This window comes from Sapajus apella, unplaced genomic scaffold (genome assembly GCF_009761245.1).
Source record: "Sapajus apella isolate SASKATOON/1434 unplaced genomic scaffold, GSC_monkey_1.0 scaffold92, whole genome shotgun sequence".
Classification (NCBI taxonomy): domain Eukaryota; kingdom Metazoa; phylum Chordata; class Mammalia; order Primates; family Cebidae; genus Sapajus; species Sapajus apella.
The window spans coordinates 4,715,439-4,727,086 of record NW_022437032.1 but is presented as its reverse complement, the minus strand read 5'-3'; positions in this window follow the sequence as shown (position 1 = coordinate 4,727,086).

Here is an 11,648-nt window from a genome sequence, read left to right as displayed (position 1 = left end):
TTGTAATCTCCAGGTAAATCATAAGACAGTAGTGAAAGAATGTAATAATTGAGAGTTATATAATAATACATACTGAATTTTTTTTTTCTGTGGGCCTGCAGAAGTGAACATACTGAATAGTTTCAAAAAGAAAATAATGAAGACGGGAAAAGGGAGCCTATACTAGATGATGCAAAAGAAAGGTAACAAGATGATAATGCACTTAAATCAAATGAATTACATATTTTAATTAAGTGATGGAGATTATTAGACTGGATCAAAAAACAAAGCCAACAATATGCTGCTTACAAGGGACCATCACAAACAGGAGGACAGGTTGAAAATAAATGGATATTAAAAGGTAGATTAAAAGAAAGCTGAATAGCTTTGCTAATATCAAAGTATACTTTTAGGCAAAAATACTGCTAGAGATAAAGAGAAATATTTCATAATGATTAAAAAAGTATAATTCATAAGGAATATATGGCAATTTAAAATTCATTTGTATCAAATAATGTAATCTCAAAGTCAACAAAACTGAAAAGAAAATAGATAAGCCTACAATCACATTAAGGGAGTCTAATGTGATCTGATCAGATAAAAAGGTAAGGACTGACAATATTTGATCAACATGATTAATAAGTTGGCCTAACTGACATACATATAACATTGCACCCAACAACCTCAGAATACACATTATTTTCTAGAGCTACGGAACATTTAACAAAGCAGACCATATGTTGGGCCATAAGGCAAGTCTCAACAAATTTCAAAGAAGCGAAATCATACAGAATATGTTCTCTGGCTACAGTAGATTTAAGCTAGAAATTAATCCAAAGATAACCAGAAAATTTCCCGTATGTTTGGAAAATAAACCATACACTTTTAAATAACTGATGAGTCAAAGAAGAAATTACAATGGAAATTGGAAAATTTTTTCAGCCAAATGATAATGAAAAGATTACATATAAAAACTTGTGGGAATTTTTACTCTGGTCAAGGCGAAATACAGGGACTGGATTCACCCTTCTGCTTTAAACTAGTCAAAAATAGAAAAGAAAAATTGAAACAATATATAACAATCACATATAATTGTGATTATATGATTGATTAAATTTCTGTAACAAAAAAAGTGCTCAAAAATGAGAACTCAGTGGATGAGTTTGACAGCAGTTTAGAGGCAGCTGAAGAGAAAATTCTTGCCCTGTGTATAGGGGCATAAGGTTGGTTTTGGTAGGTGACAGAGCTCTTCTGTATCTTCATCATGGGGGTAGTTACACAACTGTATACATTTGTCAAAACTTGGAGTGGAGCTGAACACTACAAAAGTGTGATTATCATTTTACGTAGATTATACCTGAAATAAAAAATGGGGAAAGTCTTATTGGAGGTATCTAAAGCTGTTCTTAGGAGGAAATGTATAGCTTCAAATACCCATGTTAAGAAAATAATAAAAAGTAGAAATCAGATCTAAGCATCTGTTTCCATGAATTTGGAAAAGTGCAGCAAATTAAACGCAAAGAGAATAAAAAGAAGGAAATAATAAGGATTGGAGTAGCAAACAATGAATTTGAAAACAAATATACAAAGGAAAGGTTCACAAAGCCCAAAGCTGATTGAAAAGACTGATAACATTTTTATTAATTTTTGATCCTTAGCAAGTGATCAGGAAAAACAGAGAAAACCTAAGATGATCAGGATCAGGAATTTTAAAAGGGCATCAGTATAGGTCAAATGAACATTGAAAATATAATAAGGGGATATTATGAACAACTTTATGACAGTAAGTTTAGATAAAATGAACAAATGCCTTTAAAAAAACCATCATAAATCAGATATAAGAAAGAAGTAAAAATATAGAGTTCTTCATCTATTCAGAAAATTGAATCTAATTTAAAAGCATTTAACAAAGAAAACTTCAAGCAGGTCTAGATGGCTTCTCTGGCAAAAACTTTTTAAACATCTATGGAAGAAATAATACAAATACACAAATCCTTCCAGAGGATAATAAAGACTTCTTTCGAACTCATCTCAGGAAGCTATTATAACCCAACAACAACATCTGACAGGACCATTATAAGAAAGGAAAATTTTAGACCAATCTCTCTTTTAAGTATAGGTACAAATATTCTAAACATATTAGCACACAAAATCTGGTACAAAGAGTACTATGTTAATTTGTGCAAGCAATTAAGAAAAAAAGTGATATGTCATGACCAGTTGGATATGTTTTAGAAATGCAAAGATAGTTTAACATTTAAAATTCATCAATGCAATTTCCCATATTAATATAATAAATGCATAAAGGTATTCGATTATCTTAATGTAAACAGAAAAAGCTTTTGAAAAATCCAACATTCATCGTTTTTTTTTTTTTTTTTGAGACGGAGTTTCGCTCTTGTTACCCAGGCTGGAGTGGCAATGGCACAATCTCGGCTCACCGCAACCTCCGCCTCCTGGGTTCAGGCAGTTCTCCTGCCGCAGCCTCCTGAGTAGCTGGGACTACAGGCACGCACCACTGTGCCCAGCTGATTTTTTGTATTTTTTAGTAGAGACGGGGTTTCACCATGTTGACCAGGATGGTCTCGATCTCTTGACCTCGTGATCCACCCGCCTTGGCCTCCCAAAGTGCTGGGATTACAGGCGTGAGCCATGGTGCCTGGCCCCAACATTCATTCTTATAAAAATTCTTAGCAAACTAGGAGTAGAGGGGAACTTTCTGCATCTGATAGAGTGTGTCTATGAAAACCTCGGTGAAATGTTGAAAGGATGGATGAGTGCTATCATGATTGGGACATAACGTTGTACTGAAGGTCTTAGTGCAATAAAACAAGACAAAAAATGTATAAAGGTTAGAAATGAAGAAATAAAATTATCAACAGATGACATATTTGAGTAATTAGAACAGCTGGAGGAATCTGCTGATAAATTATTGGAATAATAAGTTAATTTTATCAAAGTCCCTAGACACAAGTTGTTTTTTTTTTTTTTTTTTTTTTGAGACAGAGTTTCGCTCTTGTTACCCAGGCTGGAGTGCAATGGCGCGATCTCGGCTCACCGCAACCTCCGCCTCCCCGGTTCAGGCAATTCTCCTGCCTCAGCCTCCTGAGTAGCTGGGATTACAGGCACGCACCACCATGCCCAGCTAATTTTTTGTATTTTCAGTAGAGACAGGGTTTCACCATGTTGACCAGGATGGTCTCGATCTCTTAACCTCGTGATCCACCCGCCTCGGCCTCCCACAGTGCTGGGATTACAGGCCTGAGCCACCGCGCCCGGCCTCCCTAGATACAAGTTTAACATACAAAAATTGACCTCATTTCTATGTAACAAAGGGAAACAATTATAGAATGAGGTTTTAAAAGCAATGCTATTTACAATAGCATCAAACATCAAATACCTAGGAATTAATCCAATGAAAGATATATAAGAGTCTCTGCAGAAAACTCTAAAATATTAGGGAGAGAAATATTAAAAGACATAATAAATGGAGAAAGATAGTATATTCATGAATTGGAAGGCTCAATATTGGAAAGGTATCAGTTCTCACCAAATCTACAGGTACAGTGCAGTCCTTACAATCTTAACAGGTTTCTTTTGTGTGTGTGGAGATTGATAAGCTGATTCTTAAATTTAGGTTCTAGAAACAGACACACAAATATAAAGTAACATGATTTATGACAAAGGTGGCCTTTCTGAGTAGTGGGGAAAGAGTGGTTTTTTTCAATAGATATAGCTGGGTCAATCAGCTATCCACAAGAAACAGCAGTGAAACTTGACTCCTACCTGAGAATAATCAGTTCCAGGTGGATTATTTTATTTTATTTTTTTATTTTTTTTTTTTTTACTTTTTCATTATTTTTATTAATTATTGTGGAACTGTTCATTGTCTTCTGGATATGATGATGTGGTTTTTTTTTTTTCCCCCATTTATTTATTTTATTGCATTTTACATTTTGGGGTACATGTGAAGAACATGCAAAATTGTTGCATAGGAACACACGTGGCAGTGTGATTTGCTGCCTTCCTCCCCATCACCTACATCTGGCATTTCTCCCCTTGCTATCTCTCCCCAGCTTCCCACCCCCCACCCTCCCTCCCCTATTTCCCCCCAACTGACCCCGGTGTGTAGTGCTCCCCTCCCTGTGTCCATGTGTTCTCATTGTTCAACACCCGCCTGTGAGTGAGAACATGCGGTGTTTGATCTTCTGCTCTTCTGTCAGTTTGCTGAGAATGATGGTTTCCAGGTTCATCCATGTCCCTACAAAGGACCCAAACTCATCGTTTCTGATGGCTGCATAATATTCCATGGTGTATATGTGCCACATTTTCCCTATCCAGTCTATCGTCGATGGGCATTTGGGTTGGTTCCAGGTCTTTGCTATTGTAAACAGTGCTGCAATGAACATTCGTGTACACGTGTCCTTATAGTAGAACGATTTGTAATCCTTTGGATATATACCCAGTAATGGGATTGCTGGGTCAAATGGAATTTCTATTTCTAGGTCCTTGAGGAATCGCCACACTGTCTTCCACAATGGTTGCACTAATTTACACTCCCACCAACAGTGCAAAAGTGTTCCTATTTCTCCACATCCTCTCCAGCATCTGTTGTCTCCAGATTTTTTAATGATCGCCATTCTAACCGGCGTGAGATGGTATCTCAGTGTAGTTTTGATTTGCATTTCTCTGATGACCAGTGATGATGAGCATTTTTTCATATGTTTGTTGGCCTCACGTATGTCTGCTTTTGAGAAGTGTCTATTTTATTTTATTTTATTTTATTTTGAGATGGAGTTTTGTTCTTTTGCCAGGCTGGAGTACAGTGGCATGATCTTGGCTCATTGCAACCTCCGCCTCCCGGGTTCAAGCGATTTTCCTGCCTCAGCCTCCCAAGTAGGGACTACAGGCACGTGCCACCACGCCCTGCTAATTTTTGTATTTTTAGTAGAGACAGGGTTTCACCATGTTGGCCAGGATGGTCTTGATCTCTTGACTTCAGGATCTGCCCACTTTGGCCTCGCAAAGTGCTGGGATTACAAGTGTGAGCCACCGTGCCTGGCCTCAGGTGGATTTTAAATTTAAATATGAAAGGTAAAACAATAAGCCACTGGAAGATAGGAGAATATCTTTATGACTTTGAGGTAGGAAAAGATTTCTTAAGTAAGGCACAAATAGCTTTTACCATAAATGAAAGACCTACACATTGGATTACATTAAAATTAAGAACTTTTGTTTATCAAAGGCACATTAAGAAAATGACAGTCAGAATGGGTGAGGTGTTTGCAACACAAATTATTGAAAAAAGGGCCATATTCACAATATGTCAGGAATTTTTACAAAGCAATAAGAAAAGGAATAGGAAAAAATTAAAACAAACTTCACAAAAGAAGATAGTCAATAAACTAATGCTCAGCCTCATTGTTTCAGGGAAATGCAAATGTAATTTGCAATGAGATACTACTACAGATCCACCAGAATGGCCACAATTAAAAGGACCAACAATACTAAGGGTGTAAAACAGCTGGAACTCTCACCCACTGCAGTTGGGAGTCTAAACAACCACTTTTGAAAACTCTTTGGCTGAAGTATCTGCTCAAGATGAACATACACATATTTTCTGGTCCAATGTTTCATTTGCCAGTACATATTCAACAGAACTGTGTATATCTGCACACCAAAGACATAAATATCCTCAAACTAGAATGTATCCAAATGTCCATCAATAGTGTGGATTCAAAATCATAGTATATTATTCCTACAGTGAAATATCATACAACCAAAAAAGGACCAACTTATAACTACTACAACAAGATAAATAAATCTCAGAAACAATGTTAAGTAAACAGAGCCAGATGTGAAAGAGCCCTATATGTTCATATAAAATATAAATCTATAAATTTGAAGCTATTAATAGAAAGTTTTAAAACAGGCAAAACAGCTGTCTTAGAAGTCAATAATGTGATTACCTTTGGAGAGGGGGTGGGAAAGAATGAATGGCAGGAGGTCTTTTGGGATCTTTTGATGTTCTCGTTTTACCTGGGTTGTGGTTGCACAGGTGAGCTTGCTTTGTGATAATTCAGTGAGCCATACACTTAGGACTTCCACACTTTCTATATGTGCATTATGCATCAACAAAAGGCTTAGTAGTGTCAACTAGAAGTAATAAATATTTGGAAAAGTAATTTCATTTAGCAAACATTTAGTGGATGGCTCTGAAGTGCCAAGCACCATGCTGAGAACACAGTGAACACGTTGGTCAAGGACCCTTCCCATAAGGTGGTTACCCCATATATGTGTGTGTGTTCTACAGCAAATCAAGAATTATAATTTACTCTTGACTGGGAGAGAGCAGGATGCTATGGAAGCCTGCAGGAAGGGCACCTAACGTTTCTGCAGGCAGTAGTTTCTCTGATGGGAACTGAAGGAGGACTAACAGTTGAGCAGGTATTGATCTGCAGTAGCTGAAAAAGAAATAGGAAAAAAAAAAAAGAAGAGTGACACAGGTAAAGGAAGTGAGGGAACCGTGTTGCAGGCAGAGGGAATAGCACATGCAAAGGCTCTACAGAGGTAAGAGAGCATACGTCACTCAAAGAGCCCAAAGAAGTTCATTGTGAGAGAGTAATAGAAAGTTAGAAGACTTAGGTAGTGGCTAAATCATGTAGGTTTCTCTAAACAATGCCAAGGAGGCTGTGAGGCTGGAGTTTTTTTCTGAGGGCAATAGGGAGGAATTTAAGAATACTGATGGGTGGAGGGAGTGGATAGTAGGGTCAGATTTGATCCTTGAAGAGATATTGATGGCTTCTGGATGGTCAAGGATGGAGGAGCAGAGAATGGTTAGATGGATGTTCAGAGGAGACAGGGGGATGGTGGCAGAGAAAGGAATGGGTGAGAAAAAGATGGCGTTTGAGAAAGGTTTAGGAAGAAGAATAGACAGGACCAGGTACTGGGTTGGCTTGAGAGGTGGTGGGTCTGACTGTCAATACTTGGGCAGTAGCAAGTCATTTCCGACAAGATTTGCTGGAGGTGAGCAGGTGATGGAGGTGATCCAGCCGAGAAAGACCCTCAAGCCTCATCTTGCATTCACCACACGGCAGCTTCGTCTGCCGCTCCGTTGCAGTCCTGCTGCTTCTGGCTAATCTACATCCAACCTTCTGTTCAGAACCAAGCCCCAGGGAGGCTGCTGGGGGAAAGCAAAGCCTGGCACTAAAGAGGCATCCTGACAAAATAATTACAGTGTCAGCAAGACGGCCGTGAGTTGCAAATAAAATTTAAATAATCCCAGTGCTGCATCTAACCTAGGGGGCTAATTCAACTACTCTGTCCCGCGACTGGGGATCCTTGAATCACCTTCTGACCTGGACTCCCCAGTTCCAGAAGCTAGGAATTGAGAGTTAAGTGGTCTGGGTAATTTGGGGCCACCAGGAGACCCATGATCTGATATTGGCAGCATGTCAGCACAGTCCCATGAACCTCTTGATGGCAGTGTCTGTGATGACCATCTGTTGTTTTGACCAACCTAGCTCACATTCCTTCTTCTTCTGCAAAGAGCATCTTGCTTTTTTTGGTGGTGGAGGGAGCCTCCCCTTCCTCACTCATCGTCCACTGTCTCGGATGGATCTGACACCACCCTCTGCCTCCACCACACTGCAGATGGTAGGTGGGGGTGGGGTCCTGCAGAAAGAGGGGTCTTCCCATGAAGCTCCTGCGAGGATTGGATTGGTCCCATCTGGACTATGTGCCCATCCATGCCCCAGTTTCTGTGGCTGGGAGATGAGGCAACTCTGATTGGTGATTGGACGGACGGAGGCCATATGCCACCTTTCTGATGGAGAGGGTGGGTTGAATCATTCACAGTTGCATGAGGGCAATAGGACAGCTATGGAAGGATTTTTTTTTTCAGAAATGAGGTCCTCTAAGCAATGACGGGGGGAAGGAGGGTGGATGACCTCTGTTCCTGCCTCAGCTCACGTCCCTAGCTTCCTTCCCCACAAATTCCTATGTTTTTGTCTTCCCAGCTGCTGTCTCCTTCTTTTGACAACAAAATGTGAATTTCCCCATCTCTCTTCTCTTGTGCAGCTTGGAGAGACCATTGGTCCAGGCTTCCTGCCCTCTCCTGTGAGAGCTGGGCCTGGGACTGAGGCTTGTCTGGGTCTTTGGCTCAAGGATTAAAAATGGTGGATGCTGCCTCGTGGCAGGGTGAAGCCTGGCAGACTTTCCACCCACGCTGCCCAGGCCCACGGGTTGCTCCGGTTCCTGCCCTTTCCCAGACCCGGCTTTTAGCTTTCCTTTCATCTTTTGGGGCAGCCCATATTCCTTTTCTTAAAAAAAAAATTCTTAACACTTTAATCTTTTTGTGAAAAATTGTTGTAAAACTCACGACATTTACACTAACCATTGTAAAGCGTACAATTCAATGGCATTTACTATATTTGCAATGTTGTGCAAAAGCTTCTCTATCTCCTTCCAAAACATTATCATCACCCCAAAAAGAAAGCCCCTCCCCGTGGAACCATCACTTCCTCTTCCGGTCTCTCCCCAGCCCCTGGCAGCCACAATGCTTTCCGTCTCCATGGATGCACCTACTGTGGATATTGCCTGTAAATGGAATCATACAATACATGAATTTTTGTGTCTGGCTTCTTTTAGTTAACAAATGGTGTTTGAGAGTCATTTGCCTGGTAGCCTGTGTCAATGCTTCCTTCCTTTATAAGGCTGGATCACATTCCCTTGCATGGACAGACCATATTTTCCGTAACCATTCATCCGCTGATGGCATTTGGGTTGTTTCCATCTTTTGGCTGTTGCAAATAGTGCTGCTAGGCTCACGTTCTCTCAGTACATTTTTTCCTTTTCACTTAGGTTTTCCAGAATTGGCTTTGGTTCATAGCTATTGAGAAATCCTTATTGATGGAATGCCAAAATGGCTTTATTTTCAGGGTTCCAGAACACGTAGTCCGAGGAAGGTGAAAGAGTAAATAACATCTCCAGTGAATTAGGACCAGCAGGGGACAGTCTCAGTTCCAGGAGGACTTTCGTGAATGACCATCAAAAGCTGTGGTTGATGCCTTAGCTCAGGGCCCTCTGAGAGGTGCCATTTGCTGAGAATGCTTTGGAGACAGGAAGCCAACGAGGCATGCCTCAAAGGACGGCAGCTGGGATCATTTGACGTTTTTATCTCTCCAGGTTGGAATGGAGAAGAGCAAGGAAAGGGAACCTTTGGGGACTCAATGATTGCAGCCCTTCCCCCAGCTGGTCCAACAGTAAAGAGACAGATACATTCGAGAAGCTTTTAGGTGCTGATTATAACCTGGGTGACAAGTGATGAGATGCAGGCAGGCCTGGGTAAGATAAAAAGATCATGGCAGCTGACAGCTAGTGACGCTTCCTGCATACCCTGCTTTCCCTGTGCTGAACCCTCTGCAGGCATCGTCTGGTTTAACCCTCGTAGCAGCCTATGGGGAAGGCACTAGTGCTAGCCTCACGCTGCAGAGAGGAAGGGGGTGCACAGAGTGGCTTAGGCACTCGTCCCAGATCACAGCAGGAAGTGGCAGAGTGGTGCTCTTAAAACAGCGAAGAGGAGGCTGTAAAAGGCAGCTCAGCATCTGGCTACATGTGTATCTGTGTCCTGTTTCACAGATGCCATGAATTCTCTTCCAGGGAATCCTGGCGTTTCCTCTCCAGGGGAGAAGTGGGGCTCACTGAGTAGGAAACTTGGGGGTTCTGTTCCATGAGGTTCCTGGAAGGTTTGGATTGGTCCTGTCTGGGCCACGTACCTGTTCATGCCCCAGTCTTTGTGGCTGGGAGATGGGGCATTCTTATTGGTGATTGGACTGGGGACATAGGCCACCTCTCTGACAGAGAGGATAGGTAAAGTCACTCACAGTTGCACGACCTCAAAAATGGGTTCCTCTCAGCAATGACGGGGAAAGGATGGTGGATGACCTCTGTCCCAGCCTCAGCTCACATCTCCAGCTCCACAAAGAGCAACAGTTTGAAGTCACTTACTGGCTGGGTGAATTAGGCAAATGACTTAGGCTTTCTGAGCCTGTTTGTCTCGTCTGTATAAAGGAAACAACAGCAGGCTCTCTCTCATGGGATCATTGTGAGGATTAACTGAGTTATGTTTGCAGAAGTCCTTTACAAACTGTGACAGCCACATGGATTTGCTTCATTTTCTACCTAGTACGCCTCCCCATCTCCCTTGTTACTGTGGTGTGTCTGTGGCCCAGTCACCCCAGGGCAGGAGTAGTCGGCTCCTTGCAAAATGAGCATTCATCTAATAAGTATGTTGGATGCTGATGGGTTAAGAGTACCCCTGTGGGACTGAGAATAGCTAATAGTGGTCATCTGTGATATGTTTCAAGCACTGAGTCAATGGCTTGCCATACAGTCATGTGACCCCCACGCGATTCCCTCCAGGTAGGGTTTGGTATTATCCTTATCCCTATTGATAAGGACACTGAGGCTCAGAGAGGGAAGGAATGTGCATGAGGACCCTCAGCTAATAAGGTGCAGAGTTGGAATTTGAACCCAGGTCTTTCAGATTCAACCTGTGGCCTTCCCAACTGTGCAGTAGCCCTTTGTGCTGCTGAAGTCAGCCTTCGCACATAGCAGACAGCACGTGGGAGAGCAGCTTCTGGCCAGCATTCGACAGGGGCATGTCTTAATTCATTAGAGCAATCCAAATGGGTAACTTTCTGCCTTTCCTACCCATGGGTTGCTCCAATATCTTGCAGAGAGGATGGGGTGGGAGTGGGGAAAGATGAAGAGACACAGGCTAGTCCTTGGGGATGGCAGCCTAAGTGTACAGCACCAGTGCTAATCATCAGCAACTCCGTGAGTGCTTATTCAACACACATTCATTCATTCATTCATTTATTCATATGTGGGAGTCAGTGTTTTGTTTTTAGGGTCTATAGGGGCCTATTGGGGAAATGAAGGGATGCTAAGGTACGTTCCTTACTGTGGTGGGCACCTGGCATTGTAAATCCCTCTTTGCTGCCTCTCTGATAACAGCACAGGTGCTCTTTTGGAGGATGTACCCACTCCGGTTCAGGCGGTTCAGGTGGTTGAATGAGAACCACATCCCCTGATCAAGGTTAGCAGTTCCGGGGTGGGTCAGCCTGTGTGGAAGGCAGCAGAGCTTGAAGATGCAATATCCAGAAGGGATCTCTTAACCTACTGGATCCAGTTAGATGTGTCCCCAGAGTTTTTACTTATGAGAGGCAATAAGCCCCTGTAAATAACCTCATTTGAATAGTTTCTAACCGTATCCACACTTGGCCCCAAGAAGTTTATAATCTCATTGAAAACAACAAGAAGGAATCGCCTTCTACTCATTGTTATCCTTGTGTGTGCATATAGGTCTGTGCTTCTGTTTATGTTTAAGAGACTATCCTATACCCACAGAGACCTTAGAGTTCTGGCTTTGACTCTAAGTCATAGCATGAACATGGGCCAACACCACTTTCTCTCTGAGCCTCAGTCTTCCCATCTATGAAATGAATGCCCTGGGCTGGGCCTCTACTCCCTAAAGTCAAGTCCCTTTCGCTCTTTTTTTTTTTTTGAGATGGGTTTCACTCTTGTCGCCCAGGCTGGAATGCAGTGGTGCGACCTCGGCTCACTGCAATGTCTGCCTCCTGGGTTCAAGCAATTCTCCTGCCTCA